We start from the raw sequence: 21,160 nt of genomic DNA, 5'->3' as shown, positions 1-21,160 counted from the left end.
GCATTTTTGGAATGGAAAAATAGCATTTCATTTTTTTCTCACTGGATCCCATCAGAGTCTTACCAACCTAAGCATCTGTTCTGTATTTGAGAGGAAATACCATATAAATGATATTCAGTTTTGCTGGCATGTTTCCCCACATGGATATCCAGGAAATCTCAGGGAAATAAAAATGAAATTAAGGTTCAAGAGCATGAGAATGAAACAAAGATCAGCACCTGAGAAAGTTTGGCAGTGAAAAGGAATCAATAAACTTTTTTTGTTGCTATCAACGAAAGACATGATAGAAGATACATATGCTTAAGGGGTCTTTTACTAAAGTGCATTAAGCTTTCATTGTGTGAATTAAGGTTCATTAATTGCTACTGCAGAAGTGCGCTAACAGCTACCATAGTGGCATGATGCTTTGTGTGTGCTAATTCCTGCATTAATTGCATATTGTGTTAGGAGGCAGGAAATGGGCAGGCCATGGGTGGAGAATGAGCACGGACTGCATAATGTGGTGAGTGCATGGTACTTAATGCATGCTTTTTCTGTTTTTCATAAATTAAATTTTTACCACTTAGAATTTTTTGAGTTCTGAATTTTCCTGAATTCATCCAGATACTAAGGGCTCCTTTTACAAAGGTGCGTTAGGGCTTTAACACGCGGAATAGCGTGCGCTAAAATGCCGCATGCACTAGCCACAACCACTTCCTCTTGAGCAGGCAGTAATTTTTCAGGTAGCTCGTGCTAATCCGGTGCATGCGCTAAAAACACTAACGCACCTTTGTAAAAGGAGCCCTATATGTACTTTTTTATCTTTTTTTTTAATGACTTCTTATGTTGTGAACTTTTCTTCCTCCTCCTCCACCCCTTCCTTTTTTTTTTTTAATTTACTGTTTGGTCCTGAATAAGTACAGCACTGAGTGAAAAGTAAAGATTACACTTTGGGCTAGATTCACAAAGCAAACCGATTGTGTACCGATCGGTTTGCGACCCCTTTGTGATCAGATTTCCCTCCGGCCCCATTCACTAACTTCTCCTGCGATCCGCTTCGACTCCATGCATGAAAATAATAATAATTTTATTCTTATATACCGCCAAAGCCATAATAGTTTGAGGCAGTTTACAACAAGAAGTGCTGGACAATCAGGGAATAAAACACAATATAAAATCATCAGTACGTACATATAAAGAGAGAGTAAAAACAGTAAATCCTTAACTTACAAATCAATTAAATAATTTTGTTTTTACAAATTTTCTAAAACTGAAATAGGATGAGGAATGCTTAATGATATTACCCAACCATTCATTTAATTTATCTGCCTGGAAAGCAAGAGTTCTATCCAAGAATCTTTTATATCGACAGGCCTTTATTATAGGATAAGTGAACATATGAATTCTACGAGTAGACCTGTTAGAATAGTTCAGTTTAAAATGAGAGACCAGATATGTAGGGACCAACCCAAATATTGATTTAAAATAAAGACAAGATAATTTGAACAAAACTCTTTCTTCCAGGGGCAACCAGTGTAATTTTTGATAATAGAGACTTATATGTTCCCATTTTTTCACACCAAAGATCAATCTAACAGCTGAGTTTTGAATAACTCGAAGTCGTTGAAGGGTTTTCTTAAAAGTTCCCAAGTAAATGATATTACAGTAGTCAAGCATACTTAGAATGGAAGATTGAACCAATAAACGGAATGATACAGCATCAAAATATTTTCTGATAGATCTAATTTTCCATAATACCGAGAAGCATTTTCTAACCAATGCATCCATATGTTCATCTAAAGTCAGGGATCGATCCAATGTCACTCCCAAAATTTTTATGGAATAGTCAGTTGGAAAGACCTGACCATTCAAAAAAATCAATAAGTCTTTAAGGAGGAGGGACGCGGTTTACCAACAAAATTTTTTAACCCGACTGGGCTGGCCGATCAACCCAAGAAGCGACTGCTGGGAATCAGTCGTAAATGTGTTTCCGACTCTCCAGAAGCCCTGCTCTCAGCACACCCTGCTCTCTGCTGCCCCGAACCTCTCCTGCCCCAAATCTTTCTTGCCCTTCCCCGTCCTGCGAGCCCATGGTTTTAACCCGCGGGTTTAAAGCAGGTTAAAACCACAGGCTTGCTGGGCTAAAAAGTTAAAAAAAGTGTGCATGCTTCTAGGGTGCTCTTCCAGGTCAGACCTCAAGTTTTGAGAAGGTTTTATTTTGCATATACAAGCTTTGAGCACACAGCTCTTTCAAGCAAGCTAACTGCTTTAAGCACTAGGCAACATCTTCCCATGAAGGCAACACAGTATTATACAAAACCAAGATCAGTTTGGGGTCTGAATGCATTTTTGTTAAGCTAAACATACTTTCAGAAAGAAAACAGCAGGAAGGCAACAAATGCAAGCAACTTTGGGCTTGTATACAGATAATTATTACCAATGGGATGCCGGGAACCTCCATTACAAGAAGTTAGAACTAGCTTGAAAAGAAATCTTGCTACCATTGTCTAACAGGAAAATTAAACAACCTTTATGTTTATCCAAGGGTCTGTGTAAAATGTTTGTCTGTAAAAAAAAGTAAAGTTAAAATTTTTTTTTAAAAAGTCACGGCTGGACGGGTCTATATGCATGAGCGGATCATCATCGGAACGACACGGATCGGGCCCGATCGGGCAGGTTCGTGAATCTAGCCCTTTGTGGCCAATGGGCTACCCAGCTACCAGATGGTGAGTAGCCATCCTACTGCCATGGATAATAGGTGAGTGTTAACTTTTGTATATCTAAAGGACTATACTTTGTTAAAATTATTGGAGGTTATTCATGTGGTATAATAAAGCTGCAGCTGAATTTGAACTAAATAGGCTGTTGGTTATGATTATTGGGGGCCACAAGTTGGGGGAGGAAAGGAATCAGGAGAGCAGAGGGAAACAGTCTTGGGTACCCTATATTATTTAAAAAAAAAAAAAATTTCCAAAATACATATCACTATTCTCATGTACACTTATAATATTATAATACTAAATGCAACATTTCAAAATACTAAATTAAGGAAGAAAATAATAATAATGAAACAAAATTAAGATTATTTCACAACTGCTGGTCAGTCCTCCATAAGGAGAAGAAAAAAATCCATTCCCAGTACTCCTCAAGGGATTTCCAAATAGGCAATCTGCAAACTACTTGAGAAGCTGACAGGAGAAAGGTTTCAAGCTAAATTTCCCTTTTAAAGATGACAGAGCTGAGCCAAATGTTCGCAAAATAGTGAGAACCTTGTCTGAGTTTCTCAAGTCTCTGAGGCTAGCAAAGCTTCAAGGTAGTTCCTGCTTTTTTCACCCAGGGTTTTTTTTATTTCATTCCTAGCACAATGCCATAGACCTCATTTGATCTCTGGTCTTCCGTCCACCTCTTAACAAGGTCAAAGCCAACATTATGTAACACACTGAATATGTATTATGAAATCTAGAATAATTTTCCCACATGTGGAAAAGTCATTCAAATGTTATTTTGCATCATTGAATTCAGGAGCATATGCCAAATAATTGTAATCCATTCTTAATCATTCTGCTGTTGGAAAGCTGAACCTCATCTGCAGATTTTTCAAGCAAAGCACAAACAAATCTATATTGTTTATTCGTAGACAATAATTTAAAAATAGGTTTTAATTCATTATCCTAGAAGGTAAAAACAGCTTTTCCGCCATGTAGAGTCAACTTTATAAAGAGGCACCTACAATCAGGGCAGGATTAATTTGTCGAAGGCCCCTGGGCACACAAGTACACTGGGCCCCCTGCCCCGTCCCACCCTACCATGCGCCCAGGTGGAAACAGGAAGCTACGTCAGAGGGAAGCTTTGGGCAAGCAGCACCGCTTGCAAAATTACAGTTCCCGTTGCCTTTCTTACCCGCATTGCTTGCTTGTCTTACTGTCTTACTTTCCGTCGATGGGGGGTGGGGGATGGGGGGGCGCGTTGCTGATCGGGGAGCCCGTGTTGCCGATCAGGGTGGGTTTTCAGGATTTCCCCAATGAATACGCATGAGATCTTTGTGCATGCACTGCTTTCAATGCATATTCATTGGGGAAATCCTGAAAACCCGACTGGATTGCGGCCCTCAAGGAGTCTACAGGAACGCTCTGGGGTCGCTGTGGGGCATGCCTCTGACCGCATTAATTTGCATGAGGAGGCATAGTGAATCGGCCGCCCAGGAAGACTTGGCCACAGATCCCCACTCACAGATCGGATCGGATAGGTGAGTTTAGTGAATCTAGCCCTAAGTGACAATTCTAAAAGTAGCAATATTAGCTACTACCATGCTTGTTCATTAGCACCTCAGATTGCACTCCATTAGAAGACGAAATATCAGTTGATAACTGGAAATAAAACAACTTGGAACATCGTCCAACATTCGCAAGCTTTGGACTCCTCTTGCAGCCCTCTGGCCGAAATACGAGTCGTGTTGAGTCTTATTGTGATAGCGAATAAAGTGTTCCTATCCAATTCCATTGGTCGCCGTCTCCTGCGCTGTGTTTTTGTGTGCTCGTTTTGTGCTGAGGATTTTTTGTCTTCTGTTTTTGTCTGGGTGGTGTAGTTAACCATACCCCACTCTGACTACCACACTTATGGTAGAATATGTGAGTTTTCCAAATCCCACCCTAATCCTATTTTACCTACATATAGGTGATACCTGCAGGCATAAGGGCTATTGCTGTGGTGTATAGTTGGCTTCAAAAGATTTGGGGTGGGTTTTGAAGGTCTCACCATACAATATAAGGGATATATGGTACCTGGAACTTTTATATGGAGTTTACTGCAGTGCCCCACTGCTCTGCTGGGATGTCTGTTTGGCTAGTCTACTAAAAATGCTAGCCCCTCGTACATCCCAATCGCATGTTTTGTGTATTTTTCTTTTGGATGTGTTTGTTTTGAAAATGGTTCAACAGAAAGACGCACGTCTGGAAAATGGCCATTTTCATAAATAAAAGAAAAAAAAGTTTTCAGTGTTTGAAAGTGGACATGTTTGGCACAGGATTTTTGTGTGTGTTCCGCAAAACATCTACACTCAGATTCAGACATCATATTGAAAGTGCCCCTCACATGTTGGCGCTTATTCTATAGAATTAGCTCAATATTGTTTCAGGAGCCAGCTGGTACATTTTAATACGGGAAAGCAGAAGTCCTTTCGGATTTATTCCCACTACTTTCAAGCTGCTAAATAGCACAATTAGACTGGAATGCCTTATTTAGTAACCTGTCAAGCAGGAATATGGCTTGTCATAGTTCATTTCTTCTGACAATCCTATGAAGCAAGTTTGCTGGTTAATAACTACTTTTACAGGAATATTCCATTGTGAATCACAATTCATTGCATGCATACTGATTACATTTTAACACAGAGAAATGGTGACAGGATAATCGCGCGCGAGACATCAGCACACCGACAATCCAGCGCTGACAATTCAGTGCAAGACAGAAGCGCGCTGCTGAAAGCCGCCAAAAAACTTATTTTTTAAGAGCTCCGACAGGGGACGTGAGGGGTATCCCCTCACATTATAGACAAAACGGAACTTTTCCTGAAAAAAATTAGAAACTGTTCCGTTTTCTCTATAATGTGGGGGGTTGCACCCCCGACACCCTCCCAACAACAGTGCGAACACTATGCATTAAAGTGTGTGTGGGGGGGTTTCCCCCTCACACCCCCAGTCGGAGCTCTTAAAAAATAAGTTTTTCGGCGGCTTTCGGCGGCGCGCTTCTGTCTTGCGCTGAATTGTCGGCACGCTGGTGTCTTGCGCGCCACTGACTATGAACCCAGAGAAACTGACACAGCTTACACCTAGAAGAAAAAACAAATAGGTCCTTTTACTAAGGCGCGCTAGCTGTTTTTGTGCGCACTAAATGCTAACACGTCCATTATATTCTCTGGATGCGTTAGCATTTAGCGTGCACTAAAACGGCTAGAGCGCCATTTCAGGCAACTAAAATTGATCTAAACTGAAGTCACCCTTGCATCATATAGTAAAGCTTAAAATAAGACAGGAGGAATAATTGTCAGTGAATGAATCCATCTCTCATCCTGCCAATGACTGTGTGATTTTAGATAAGCCACAGTGAGGACAATATTCACAAGGCTGCCATTTGTATAAATGCCAGCTGCACAAAGAATTCCTGTGCCCAGTCTCATATTTTTATTAAGGGGATACTTGCTTCTTATATTTGGTCCATTTCTAATATATGGAATAAGCTAGCAAGACTTGCTCAAATTGAAATGGAATGTTTATGCTAATTTCAAAGCTTGTTCTACTACCTTTCACATGGTGCACTTTACTATATTTAAAAAAAAAAAAAAAAAGAAGAAGAAAAGGTAGAAAGAGCCGTGAAAATAGGAAAGATGTGAAGTTCACCATAGATGGAATATCCAAAACATCAGTTGTTAACCTGACTCTAAATAGTTAACCCTTAAAGGCCTGTGTTTCAAAGTAGGGCTTTGGACAGAATTTAAACCCATTGAAAAGGTCTCAAGACAGATATTTCACAATAGTTTTTCAGAGTAGTATATAAAAGGCCAACTGATATGTTGCTCTAAGCAAGCTTGGGGGGAATGGAGACACTATCCCCCCCTCTTTTACAAAGGTGTGCTATGGTTTTTAGCATGCGCTAACCACATGCTAAATGCATGTTATTCTATGGACGTGTTAGCATTTAGCGTGTGCGTTGTTTTCGCACACGCTAAACATGCGCTAAAACGCTTAGTGCACCTTTAGAAAAGGATCCCTTATATTTAAGGAAGATATTGAACTACCTGAAGAAGCTCTATCCCCGATTGTTAGAGCACAATATGTGTTCAGTAGTGCTACTGGAAGAACAGAGATTTTGGCTGTGGGGTTCTCAATCCCTTTTGGAAGGCGGTGACTGGTACTGTATCTGAGTGTCTGGGTGAATGTGTTGTATTTTCCCCTTTGAGTTGCCTTTTAGGATTATATAATATTAGGGAGCATACCTGGCAAACTAAGTTTCTTCGTTGGGGGTTGGCGGCTGCGAAATGCCTCATTGCCAACCATTGGAAAAATACAGAGGCCCCCTCTTACACTACATGGGTTAACCGATTGTTATCTTTGGGGAGGATGGAGATAGCCGTGGCCAAGAGACGCCACACCTATATCACTTATTTCCACACTTGGAGTAAGTTGGAAGACCTGCTGGATACATTCTAGGGGATCTCCTTGTATTGGATGTTCCGTTGTCTGCTAAGTGAATGGGGAAGGGGGGGGATTATGGGGTAATTTGGGACGGGGAACATGGGCTTGAGGTGGGGTGGGGATGGAGAGGATTAGATGTGGTTGGATGGTATTGTTTTTGATTTTGGGTTGTGGCACTCTTGCTTTTACTATTGCCTTGCCTGTATTGTACTTGTATCTGATGTTAATTGTTTTTTGCGATTTGCTACTATTGTACATTATATTGAAAACTTTTCAATAAAAATTTATATATAAAAAAAAAAAGAACAGAGATTTTGGAGAGAGTCTCTCCAGAATTGGATTTGACCTGGTTTTCTTGAATTCTTACTTGAGATAGTCACAAAGAGGCTTACTTTAATTGTTATCTTTGTCCTGGAATTGGACCATAACAATATCTTACATTCATATTTCTACAATATTAATCAGCTGTTTATAGGATCTAAAATTTTTCCTGATCTTTCTAGAGTACACAGAAATGGCACCAGGCGTTCTTGACCTTTCGGCAGAGGGTTGTAGCCTTAGAGGCCAGTTTTGAGTTGAAATTTCCTTGCATTTGGGTGATAGTTTTTAAAGAGACAACATCATTTATTTGATCCCAAACAGCTATTAGATTTTATTTCTGCAAAGGAGGAACTTAGACCCCTTTTTATCAAGCTGCATTAGGGTTTTTTAAATCACCGGCCATTGCGGTAAAAGCTCCGACGCTCATAGCAATTCTATAAGCGTCGGAGCTTTTACAGCAACAGCCGACAATAAAAACCCTAACGTGGCTTGATAAAAGGGGGCCTTAAGGTGGTAGAATAAATTCTTTAGAGAAAGTGATCTACTGTTAGTAGGCTGAGATAGCTATGTGGTATTAACATTCTCTCAGAGTATATTTCCCTTTTTTTCCTTTACTGGTATATTGTTTATTGAAATTGGATCTCCATTTCCTATATTGTGGTCTGTTATATATAATATTTTATCCTCAATGATTTTATTTTCCTAAAATATTTTCTTTATTTCTTTATCATGAATGTATTGAAGTGATTGTAAATTTTCAACTGTATAAAAATAAAATTTTAAAAAGGGGACAGATTCAGAATCAATACTAGGAAGCTCTTCTTCACCCAGAGGATGGTAGACACCTGGAATGCGCTTCCAGAGGGTGTGATAGGACAGAGTACGATATTGGGGTACAAGAAGGGATTGGATGATTTCCTGAAGGAAAAGGGGATAGAAGGGTATAGATAGAGGATTACCATACAGGTCCTAGATCTGATGGGCTGCCGCGTGAGCGGACTGCTGGGCATGATGGACCTCTGGTCTGACCCAGCAGAGGCACTTCTTATGTTCTTATGTTGACATCATCCCCCTCCTTTACAAAACCGCGTTAGTGTTTTTAGCACTGGCCGTGCCGGTAAGAACTCCGACGCTCATAGAAATCCTATGAGCATTGGAGATCTTACTGCCGCAGCCAGCGCTAAAAACATTAGCACGGCTTTGTAAAGGAGGACATATATAAAACATCACAAAAGTCAATACAGCTTATAATCAAGGTGGGTGCCAGTATCAGCAGAACATCCTTATCAAGATAAGATTTAAGCAACCTGATTTTATAAAGCCTAAAAAAGCAAAAGCAATTTGTTTCACTAGATTTATCTCACAGTTCAGTAAAACTGTAAAACCATTTGTAACGGAAAGTGGATTATCAGCTAGTATAAGCTGATATAAAATAAGGATCAAGTACTCCAAATTCATTGTTGATTTAATCATGAATTAATAATGAGTGTGACTGTTGGGAAGACTAAATGGACCGTTCATGTCTATCTGCCATAATTTTGCTTTGTTAATGACTATGGGAGCATGGTAAGTGTGTGGGGGGTGGACATTTCCTTTGACCCACAATGCACATGATTTAAAGGAGGTTACATTTAAGCTGATTGCTCTATCTATATACTAGAATCCTAGTATTCATCTAGACAAGTGGTTCCCAAACCTGGTCTTGGAAGCATCCCAGCCAGTCAAGTTTTCAGGATAGCCACAATGAATATTCACAAAAGATTTGCATGCAGTGGAGGAAGTGCATGCAAATCTCTTTCATGAATATTCGTTGTGGATATTCTGAAAATCTGTTGACTGGGCTTCTAGGACCAGGTTTGGGGACCACTGACCTAGGCTATGGTCACACAAAACCATTTTCTTGGACAATGGATAATAAACTAACCAAAGTGATAAACTTTTTTAAAGAGGGAAACATTTTCCTTTCATGAGAAGATATTCTATGCCTGCATTATTTATCTATTTTTCTTTTCTCCAGGTAGAGGATTTCCAAACGAATAAACCTTCTATTCTCAGACCTCTAACTCATCTTTAAGAAGCATCACAGTACTAGAGGATCATTATCTAAGATTTATTCTTATTTGATATCATTAAAGCTGAAATATTTTTGTTTCAGCAAAAATAGGAGAAAGTTAAAGAAGAACATTGAGGCACCAAGGTAGCAAGTCCATAAAAGTTAATTGGCATTTGTCTATGCAAAATCAACATCAGGTCACCCAAAAGCAAGAAACACACTCAGAAGTATTTTATAATATAAAAAGAGGCATGCACTTGTGCATGAAAGGGCATGTTTGAGGTGGACAGTGACTGCTAGCAATGCTAGGCTAACCCAAAATGTAAGGTTTGACCCCCCCAAAATGTAAGGTTTGGAGGGGTTAGGTTGAAGCGGCTTTACAATCCACGGTCCTGAGTTCAATGCCTTCACAGAGGTTTCATTAGGAAGTAAAATCACTGACATAGACCACTAAGAGTGCTTGCATAAAGAATATATATTATTACAGAAAAGCAAGATTCATAAAGATTACAATTAAGCATTACAATTAATGAGAGATATAAGTTTTACAACTACAGAGACAGATTCTGTGTTCTTGTGAATGAGAGAGAACAGACGAAGAAAAGAATCCAAGGGGAAGAGAGGCAGGAAAGGGGTGATGTTGAGACAGAGAAGCATGAAGTTCTAGGTAGAGCAAGAAGGGGTGTTGATGTTGAGAGGGGGCTTTTTATAACAAATAGAATCTATTGAACTTCAATAGAATCTATTGAAGTTAAGTATCCCCATCCTTAGTAAACTGTCTGAAACAATGGTTAGTTTCACTGATCAGGAAGGTGAGTTAGGTGTGCTAGACTGGAGAAGAATAGACTGGAGTCAAATGTACTTTCCAGTATGCCTCTGACAATAGTTTCTGATTAATGGACCCATTGTACATCCTAAGCTGTCCATCTTAAGCACCAGACATTAACACATCTTCTTAACACCTCTTTGCACCTCTTAGCTGCAAGGTCCTCTAAGCACTGATTTAATTTAGGCTTGCTAAAGCTATCTGCAATGATATTCCCTATGGTCAGACATGAATGATATGATCTCCCATAGGCCTTTGCTGACATTGGTTAGGGTAACCGAAAATGCTGACTGCTAGCAATGCTAGGCTGACAGACAGTAGGTATGTACTGGGTGTAACCAGCAACCAAGTATGCAGGACAAATATTCATAACAGGAAAGTTAAATTTGGCAACTAAAACAGGGCAGGACTACATGTAGAAATTATAACAGATAAACTGGGGCAATGTAACTCAAAAAACAGGTTTAGTTAGTATAGATTTGAAGGAAAAGGGAGTTCATGATCAATTAATGGTTTGAAATGAGAAGTTTAGGGTAGTATTAAATAAACTGTTACCAGAGAAGAACATGATTATGGATTTTAGTAAAAGATGATTTGCATATGTGGGGGTATAAACAGGACATATTGTAAGTGAAAGTTTAAATGAATTATAGCCAACCAGTAGAGCAATGAGGGACATCAATTGTCTGATGTTTTGAAAAAATTTCATAATGTATCTGGCTTTGAAGGGAACTATGAGTAAAATGGTTGGGTTGGGGTGTGGATCAATATAGCTTCTATTTTCTTAGAGAGCAGAATGGAGTGGGATACTTCTCTATCTCTACCACCTCTACCGGGAGACTGTTCCACACATCTACCATCCTTTCTGTAAATAAGTATTTCCTTAGTTTACTCCTGAGCCTATCACCTCTTAACTTCATCCTATGTCCTCTCATTCCAGAACTTCCTTTCAAATGAAAGAGACTTGACTCATGCTCATTTACACCATGTAGGTATTTAAACATCTCTATCATATCTCCCCTCTCCCGCCTTTCTTCCAAAGTATACAGATTGAGATCTTTAAGTTTGTCTCCATTACGCCTTATGGCAAAGACCACGCACCATTGTAGTAGCCTTTCTCTGAACCGACTCTATCCTTTTTATATCTTTTTGAAGGTGCGGCCTCAGACTCCTACATAGAAACTATACACTAGCAGAATACTAGATCTTGGTCACCAGTGGTGTAGCAAAGGAAACAGGCACAAGGGGCAGAAGAAAAATGGCATCCAGCATCTACTCCCTCCCCCTATGATGATGGGGGGAGGTGTCTTAACTGCGGCCTCAGACTCCTACATAGAAACTATACACTAGCAGAATACTAGATCTTGGTCACCAGTGGTGTAGCAAAGGAAACAGGCACAAGGGGCAGAAGAAAAATGGCATCCAGCATCTACTCCCTCCCCCTATGATGATGGGGGGAGGTGTCTTAACTGCATTTTCCTACCCCCCCCCAGTACCTCTTAAATGCTTCTGTTCTTCACCAGCAGTGAACAGGGTATCCTACCCACTGCTCACACCAGCTCATGCCTTCCCTCTGATGTAACTTCCTGGTTCCTGGATGCTGAGGCTGCACATCTGTGGACTCCTTTTACACATTTGCAGTAGTGGTTGCTGCTGCAGTAATCACTCTGGGCCTATTCTATCAAACTGTGCTAGCAGTTCTTAGTGCAGAGCCATGCTGAATGGCCTGCACTGCTCCTGACACTCTTGGGAACTCTATGAGAGTCAGGAGCAGCGCGGGCCATTCAGCACGGTTCACCGTGCTACAAACTGCTAGCGCAGTTTGAAAGAGGTCCTCTGACACTCATAGGGATTTAAGGAGGGTTGGAGTGTTTTCCTTGTTAAAAACTTTTTGAATTTATTTCTGGATTCTCTATAGGGAGAACTGTTCTAGCAGTTGGAAGTGGAACCCACAAAGGATGGGGCCATACTAGACTTAGTGCTTACAAACAGGGAAAGTGTTTCTTATGTTATAATGGGTAATTATTTAGCATCTAGAGATCACCATATGGTATGGTTTACTATTAAGACAGGTGTAGAGAGGGCTCATTCGAAAGTGAATGTTCTAATCTTAAAAAAATACATAAATTTGTTCAGATGAGGGATTATGTCAAGGAACTGTTGTTTGGATGGGAACATCTGAAAGAAGTAAGAAAACAATGGGCAAAACTGAAAGGAGCTACTGTAAGGGCATCAAACCATTTTGTAAGTAAGTAAAAGTAAGAGGAAAAGAAGGACGCTTTGTTTCTCAAAAGTAGTAGCTGAGAAGGTAAGGAAAAAGAGATTAGCTTTCATAAATTATAAAAGATTGCAGAAAGAAGAAGAAAGGCAAAAATATCTGGAAAGTTAAGAGAGGCTGGTTGACTAGTCAGGAAAGCAAACATGCAAATGTAAGAAAAAATGGCAGATAGGGTAAAACAGAGGACAAAGCATATTTTAGATATATTATTGGTAGGAAAAAGTGTAAATATGGCATTGTGAAACTCAAAGGTGAATGGGAGAAATATGTAGAAGCTTATAAAGATAAGACTAAATTGCTTAATAAATATTTCTGTTCTGTGTTCACAGCTGAAGTGCGGGAGCAGGACCACAGGAAACAAGTGCAAATAGAGATGGAGGTGTGGTAGACCCTGATTGATTTTCAGAGGATTGTGTTTGTGAGGGGCTAACTAAACTAAAGGTGGACAAAGCAATGAGGCCGGATGGTGTACATGCAAGGGTACTGAAGGAACTTAGGGAAGTTCTGGTGGTTCCACTGGCTAGCCTTTTCAATGCTTCTCTAGAGTTGGGAGTGGTACAGGAGGATTGGAGAAGGGTGAATGTGGTCCCTCTTCACAAAAGTGGAAGTAAGGAAGAAGTAAGGAACTACAGGCCGGTAAGTCTAACTTTGTATAAGTCTGACTTCTGTGGTTATTAAATTAATGGAAATGCTTTTAATACAGAGAATAGTGTAGTTTCTGGAATCCAGTGGATTACAGGACCTGAGGAAACATGGATTCATTAAATGCAGGTCATGTCAAACAAATCTGATCAATTTCTTTGACTGGGTGACCAGAGAATTGGATAGAGGAAGAACGCTAGATGTGGTATATTTAGATTTTAGCAAAACCTATGTCAGTTTTCCACACAGGCATCTAATAAACAAACTGAGTGCCCTTTGTATGGGCCCCACAATGACAGATTGGGTCAGGAACTGGTTGAGTGGAAGGTGACAGAGGGTAATGGTCAATGGAGACCCTTGATGAAAGGGATGAAATAATAATAATGATAATAATAACAGTTTATATACCGCAGGACCGTGAAGTTCTATGCGGTTTACAATGATTAAAAGATGCTACAAATTGAGTCGAATTAACAAAGTTAAAAGCTAGTGATTAACATCTCTAGGGATCAGTTATTGTGGAATAAGATTGTGCAGGTTATTTGCCTAAATACTTCAGGACAGATGTTTTTAGGCATTATCAGAGGTGTGCCTCAAGGCTCGGTTTTTGGGCCTGTTCTTTTAACCATTTTTGTAAGCGGCCATTTTTGTAAGATTTGCCTCTTTGCAGATGATACCAAAATCTGAAATAGAGTAGACATTACTGATGGTGAGGTAAATGTGAGGAAGGAACTAGTGGAGCCTGAGTTCATAGCAGTGCCCTGTAAGGTACCCCACTATTTAGGTGCCATGTTTGGGTGTTCAGTCCATCACTTTGCAGACCTCTCCCACTTCCAACAGGGCTTGTTCTAGGCGTTTTTGACTTGGACGAAAAGTTAGACGAAAATGTGGTATAAAGATAGATGATTTAGCGACTTGGATGGTCAGATCGGCAGGACGTATACTTAGACGATTTTAGAAACGAAAAAAATTTTGGACGTATTTTTCGAAAATGTGTCCTGTTTTTTACTTTGGACGACTTGCAACTTAGACGAAAACGGACTCAGACGTTCCTTTCGATTATGCCCCTCCAAGGCTCTTAACAGCAGTAAAAAGTGAACTTAGCATGTCTTTACATGTGTTGTTGCAACATGCTAAGCCTATTTTTACCACTGGAGTATAATGATTTTCCTATTTTTTATATTAAAGGCCATATATATAGCATATGAATCCCTAGGACAACTATTTTATAGGCATTAGGGACTTATGTGCTAAACATGTGCTAACACACCAACTCTCTGCCCTGGCACTAAAAATACATTTTATTTTTTAGTGCGTAGGTAGCGCGCACACATCCACAAATTACCATGGAATGCCGCAGTGCACTCCATAGTAAGCCATTTTTGCTGTGGTAAGCATGCCTTAATGCTTACCACAGCTTTGTTAAAGGTCCTCATTGTTAATCACAGCTGAAAATTCATAGAACGTCATTAAATCCTTCAAAAAATGGAAAGCAAACAAACGAAGATGCCTTAGTAAGATAATTAATGTTGAACTGAAGTACATTTTTTTTTCTTGCAGTTGGCTAGTTTGAGAAAGATTTGCTTGCACTGAGAAATCTTTTGAGGCTAGCCATGAAAACTGCCCACTTAAGCAGCTAGCATTTGTTTCTTTGTTCAAGCTCTGAATTATTAACAGCTTTACACATTTTAGAGGGAGAGAAATTGGGCATTATTGAAGCATTAAAGTGTCTTCCAATCTAGCAGCTACAGTTTAGTATCCTGACTTTAAATGCTGTGCAGCTCCACTTTAGATAAACTAAGCTATACATTATTTCCATGTATTATACTACCTTTACTGTCAAAACAGGCCAAAGCAGTGTACAACCTAAAAACAATAAAGGAAGGTAAGAACTCCAGTTTCAAATAATCAAAGTGATGACATAGGAAAAAAAATCAGTCAGGCTGGTAACAGATTATACTAGAAAAGTAATCCATACACATAATTCGAGAACACCTAGGACCTCTGGAACTCAGCAGCTTGGAACCTGAAAGGGAAATCCCATTTTGAACACATTTCTCCAATTTTGAAAAAAAAACTTTATTAGTTGCCAGTCTATTATCGTGTGCAATTTAAAATCTTGAAAATTGTCCAACAAGCGATTTACAGTACTTTACTAAGGCATGCTAACCAATTTAGGGCTCCTTTTATCAAGGTGTGGTAGGTGGTTAACGCGCGGAATACCGCGTGTTCAACTGCCTGTCGCGCTAGTTGCTAACACCTCCATTGACGAGGCGTTAGGTTTTTGGCTTGCCGCAGGGGTTAGCGTGTGATGAAATGTCTGACGCGCTAACCCCGTAGCACACCTTGATAAAAGGAGCCCTTAGTGCGTGCTAAATTGGTTAGCACATGCTAAATCAGTCAGCGCACCATAGTAAAAGGACCCCTATCTGAGCAAGTGCTTGACATTGTATAGACCAAATAGATCATTAACTCTTTTATTAAGGTGCACTAGCCGATTTAGCGTGCGCTAAATGCTAATGTGTCCATCTATAATAATAAAATGCTAAGCGCGCATGCGCACTCTCGCTGCGTGTTACCTGAGATCTGATCTGTCGGGATGTGGCCGACAAGAGTGTGCATGCGCACTTACTACGTCACCAGGACTCCAGGACATGCGGAGTGGCGGCTGCCGGGAGGAGGGCAGTCAGCGGAGGGCAGACGCCGAAAAGGGCTCGGAAGACAGCAAACTGAAATTGGAAGTTGGTTGGTTGTTTGGGGGGTGGAAGCCTAGCAGCTCCGACCACAACCTTCCCCCCTTAACCGCCTATGCCGGCTCTGGCTCCCGCAGCAGTGCAGGGAGGAAAAATACTATGACCCCCCTCCCCCTCCCTCTCTTCACGGTTTGTCTACCGGTGCCTCTTCTTTGCTCTCTGCTCACCTCTCTCCGAGAGGGCCGCAGCGCGGACGTGTGGAAGGAGAGTGGGGGGAGCGGCTGGTATGGTTGGCTGGGGAGGGAAGCACTTTAGTCCATGGGTGGCGAAGGGAGCGATGCTCCGCGGCTTGGCCGGGTAGGTTGGTTGGCGTGTACGGGAGGGGTGGGGGAGGGCCGGCAGGGGCTTCTGCTAACGGGGAGTTGAATGAGAGACGCGGACAGGGCAAACACTAAAGACAATGAGCAGCAGGCTCCCGTCAGGACCAGAAGTTACGTGTCACGCCGATAAGGGGAGCAGTGAAGGGGTGGAGGTGGACACAGGGGAGGTAAAAGGAAGGGAGAATGGACAGGGGGAGCATGCAAGGAGTGGTGGTGGACAGCCAAGGAAAAAAAAAGACAGAAATTCAGAAAGCGGCTAAGGAGAGAGAGAGAGAAAGAGAAATAAAGACAGACACACACACATTTTTTCTAGCACCCGTTAATGTAACGGGCTATAAGACTAATAGAATATAATGGACACGTTGGTGCTTAGCGCACACTAATATTTAGCATGTGCTAAATCGGCTAGCGCGCCGGCGCCTTAGTAAAAGGACCCCTAAAATCAGAGAATTGTATGTTACTGGACATGTGTAAAAGGAAAGAAATGAAGCATTCTGTTACAAGGAAGTCCTGTTTTTCTATAACAAGCCCAAAAGTGTGGAATGGAGTTTCTAGAGTATTCTACATTTTCAGAAATTGCTTAAAACATACTCTTTTTTGTTCAAGCATTTAATTGATATCTGAAATTCTTTTGCTTGGTGAATTTTTGTAGTTTTGAAGAAGAGTTAAATTGTAAGGGATTGATGTGTTGGCTCTTAACCTAATAGTTTTGCCTTGTCTGAAATTTATGTCTGTCCATTCATTTTATGTATGTTTTTATTGTGAGCCGCTTAGGTATTAAGCAGACTATAAATATTTTAAATTAATTAATAAATAAAATTTACAGTTTGTAAATTATGAGTCATGTTTGCATGGGGCTTCCCAGCTATGTTCCTTCTAAGCCAGGGGTGTCAAAGTCCCTCCTCGAGGGCCGCAATCCAGTCGGGTTTTCAAGATTTCCCCAATGAATTTGCATGAGATCTATTTGCATGCACTGCTTTCATTGTATGCTAATAGATCTCATGCATATTCATTGGGGAAATCCTGCTCTAAGTGGAGCACATGAGTAATCGCTTATACATTCTATGAGCGTCGCTCATAGATTTTACATGGTCACTCACAAAAATACTTGCATATTTGGAAAATTGTTGGTTTTTAGAACTTATTCACACAAATATTTTTTTTTAGAACTTGTTGCTCACATGAGAAAAAATTTGCACACAACTGGCCAACCCTTAGAGGCATAGGTAGCAAAATGCTTTTTTGTTTGGGGGCCTAAAAGCTCCACCCTAGCTCCAGCAGGATCCTGTGACACGATGCCACCCCCACCTACCTTTCCCGGTCACTGTAATTTTAAATCTTCATGCAGCCACTGCACAGCATCAATGAGCAGGCCTGCCCCAGAAGTCTTTGTTCTACAGTGACACTGTGTGGCTGCAGATTTAAAATTACAGCGGCTGGGAGGAGGTGGGTAGGGGAGTAGAACCATAACTGACTCTTCTAAATGCCAATTTTTGGGGAAGCCACAGCTCCTGTGGCCTTCCCTGTTCCGATGCCTATGCTTAGATGGAGCTTTCCTCCCCAACCTCCTATACCAGGGGTGCCCAATACGTCGATCGCAATCGACCAGTAGATCGTGAAGGCAACGAAAGTCGATCGCGGAGTCCATCCTGGGCTCCATGATAGACTCGTGTTGCTGTCACGATCTACTGGGCCGATCAGCCTTCCTCTCCCCGACATCCCCCACCGCCGCCCCATGCTCTCCCTGCAGAAGCATCGGACCGATCAGCATTCCTCTCCCTGACGTCAATTCTGATGTTTGAGAGGAAGTTCTGGGCCAGCCAATTGCTGCCTAGCTGGCCTGGAATTTCCTCTCCGATGTCAGAATTGACATCGGGGAGCGGAATACTGGTCAGCGCGATGCTTCTACTGGAAGAGCTTGGGGTGGCGGTGGCGGCGGAAAACCTAGTGGCTTGGGGGCCTGTTCCCCGATTGCGGTGGCGGCAAACCTAGTGGCTTGGGGGAGGGCAGGGAGAAAAAAGAAAGGGGGCAGGTAGGGAGACAAAGAAAGAGGGCAGGGAGACAAAGAAAGAAGTGAAACAGAAAGAAAGGGGGAACAGGGAGACAGAAAGAAAGGGGGCATGGAGAGAGAGAGAGACAGAAAGAAAGAAGGGGGCAGGGAGAAAGAAAGAAAAAGTTGGGGGAGAGAATGAGGTCTGAAGGAGAGGAAGCATACAGTAGGCTGAAAGAAGGGAAGAAATATTGGATGCACAGTCAGAAGAAGAAAGTGCAACCAGACTCATGAAATCACCAGACAACAAAGGTAAGAAAAATGATTTTATTTTCAATTTAGTGATCAAAATGTGTCCATTTTGAGAATTTATATCTGCTGTCTATATTTTGCACTATGGCTCCCTTTTACTAAACCACAATAGCTATTTTAGCGCAAGGAGCCTATGAGCGTCAAGAGCAGCGCGGAGCATTCAGCACAGCTCCCTGCGCTACAAACTGCTATCGTGGTTTAGTATAAAGGGAGGGGGTATATTTGTCTATTTTTGTATGGTTGTTACTGGGGTGACATTGCGTAGAATCATCTGCCTTGACCTCTTTGAAAAAACTTCGGAATAAGAATGATAATTAACATTTTCTCTGCCTGTGCTTTGTGTTTTTAAAAAAATGTTATTGTTGGTAGATCATTTTAACTTGTTCATTTTAAAAGTAGCTCGCAAGCTCAAAAAGTGTGGGCACCCCTGTACTACACCAATGCCTCCTACTGTATGCCTATCTAAAAATAATGTGTTTTGAAGCTTTTAAAAGATTGTTCCCTTCAAATGGAATTTGGAAGATGATTTCAGTGAAGAGGTGTGGAAAGAAGAAATCGCATTACTGAGTGAACTCTAACTTAGCATGTCTAGAGCTCAGGGGCACAAACCAGTGATAATGTAAAGACCATAATACCCAAAATGGATAGCACATGGAACTAGGAATTAAGACATCCAGGTCAGGATGTGTGTAATTTCAGAAGCATTTTAGAAATGCATTTATTGATTCACAGCCTTTTCTAAAACAAATGCAGTAATGTACCATATATACTCGAATATAAACAAACCCAAATATAAACCAAAAAGGAGGAAAAAAGGTTAACTTGAATATAAACCTGGGAATTTATATTCAAGTGCCCTGCCCTTAAGGCTGTGCACCCAACCCCCCCAACCCCCCAGCTCTGCACTCAGCCACCTCCCTCCCCTGCGAGTCTCTGCCCCCTGCCCCCTTCCCTCCCCTGCCAGGCTTTGCAATGCCCCCCCTCCCTTCCTGCCCTTCCAAGCTCTGCATCCTGTCTCCCCTCTCTCCTGATACCTTGCAAGCTTCCACCAGGCCTGCCTTAAGACCTGGTAGTGCAGCGGTGGGCCAGGACAGCAAGGATCCCTCCTGCCTCCTGTCTTGGCCAAATCTAACAATTTTCACCTCCCTCCCACCTTCCTAATTGTAAAAATTGTGCCTTTTTAAATCCCTGGTGGTCCAGCAGTGAACCAGAGCAGGAGTGATCTTTCTACACTTCTGTCCCATGCAGAGCCGCTATCTGAATGGCTGTCGCATGTGCTTATGTTCTTATGAGATGAATATTTTATCAATGTCCTTGTCATTATTATTATCTACATTGGAAGTAATGCAATCTAATCACTTGCATTTTTATCTTCTTTTTCATTATCATCTTCATGCTGTCCAGTTACAGAGAAGCATTTACATAGTTGGAATCCTTAGAGTTTGCCAGATGAAAAATTGTTAGAACATCTTCAAGAACTGATGCAATAATGTGAAATGTGCAGGAACCCTCCAGTCTTGAGGCCAAACAAGCATACTTCCTCTCTAAAGGCTCTATCAATCCAGTGGGTGCAGTCATCCTAATGTAAAATTTTCAATGGGTTGTCCAGCAGTCAGTTGTGGTTCAGACATATGTTTGTTCAGCAAGAATTGCAATCAGCTTCACTTCATCTTTGCTTCAAAATGACCCAATTCATGACTGTTCTTTTTGGCTGCAGACCAGTAACCCTTTCAATAGACTCAGGCAACTCTACTGTTCTCATAGGGGCTCATAATAATTTTTTTTAGAAACCCCGTCTAAAAAGTGGCCTAAATGGGTACTTGGACGATCAAAAAGCCTGATCGTCCAAGTACCCATAACCAAAGCTGGTTTTAGACGTATCTAAAACCAGTTTAGGCCTTTTCCCTGCCTCTAAACGCATAGAGCGAAAAAAGGCATTTTTAGAGGACGGGAAAGGGAGGTGGGAGGTGGGCTGACCTAAACCTAAGTGTACAGCAGGTATAACCAAACATTTTGACAGGTTGCCTGGTCGGCACTTATACGTTTTGACAGACCAAGTCAAAACAGGTATAAGTGCCGAAAAAGGGCCCGTTGAGCTGATGGCGGCTGCCGCGATCAGCTCAGTGGCACAGCAACCTATCCACCCCCCACAGCAATCATCGTGGCAGGAGAAATGGCTCATCTACCCTGCCATAATGGTGATTACCCCTCTACCCAAACTGCCGCGGTTTGTGGCAGTTCGGATAGAGGGGTGATCGCATCGCGGCAGGGGAGATAGCTAATCTCTTCTGGTGCAATAACGATCCTGAAGTTCCATCAACCATGACACTTCGGATCGTTATCGCGGCAGGAGAAATTGGTTATCCCCCTGCCGCGATGCGATCCCCCCCCCTTTGACAAGATCGAGTAGGAGGAAGCCCAAGCCCTCCTGCCCCGGTGAGCTGTGACCCCACCCCCCCACCGACAACATCGGGGCAAAAGGGAGCCATGACCCCC

The sequence above is a fragment of the Geotrypetes seraphini genome, chromosome 9 (genome assembly GCF_902459505.1).
Source record: "Geotrypetes seraphini chromosome 9, aGeoSer1.1, whole genome shotgun sequence".
Taxonomy (NCBI): Eukaryota; Metazoa; Chordata; class Amphibia; order Gymnophiona; family Dermophiidae; genus Geotrypetes; species Geotrypetes seraphini.
The sequence above is the reverse complement of the archived record's forward strand: the minus strand, read 5'-3'. Positions refer to the sequence as shown.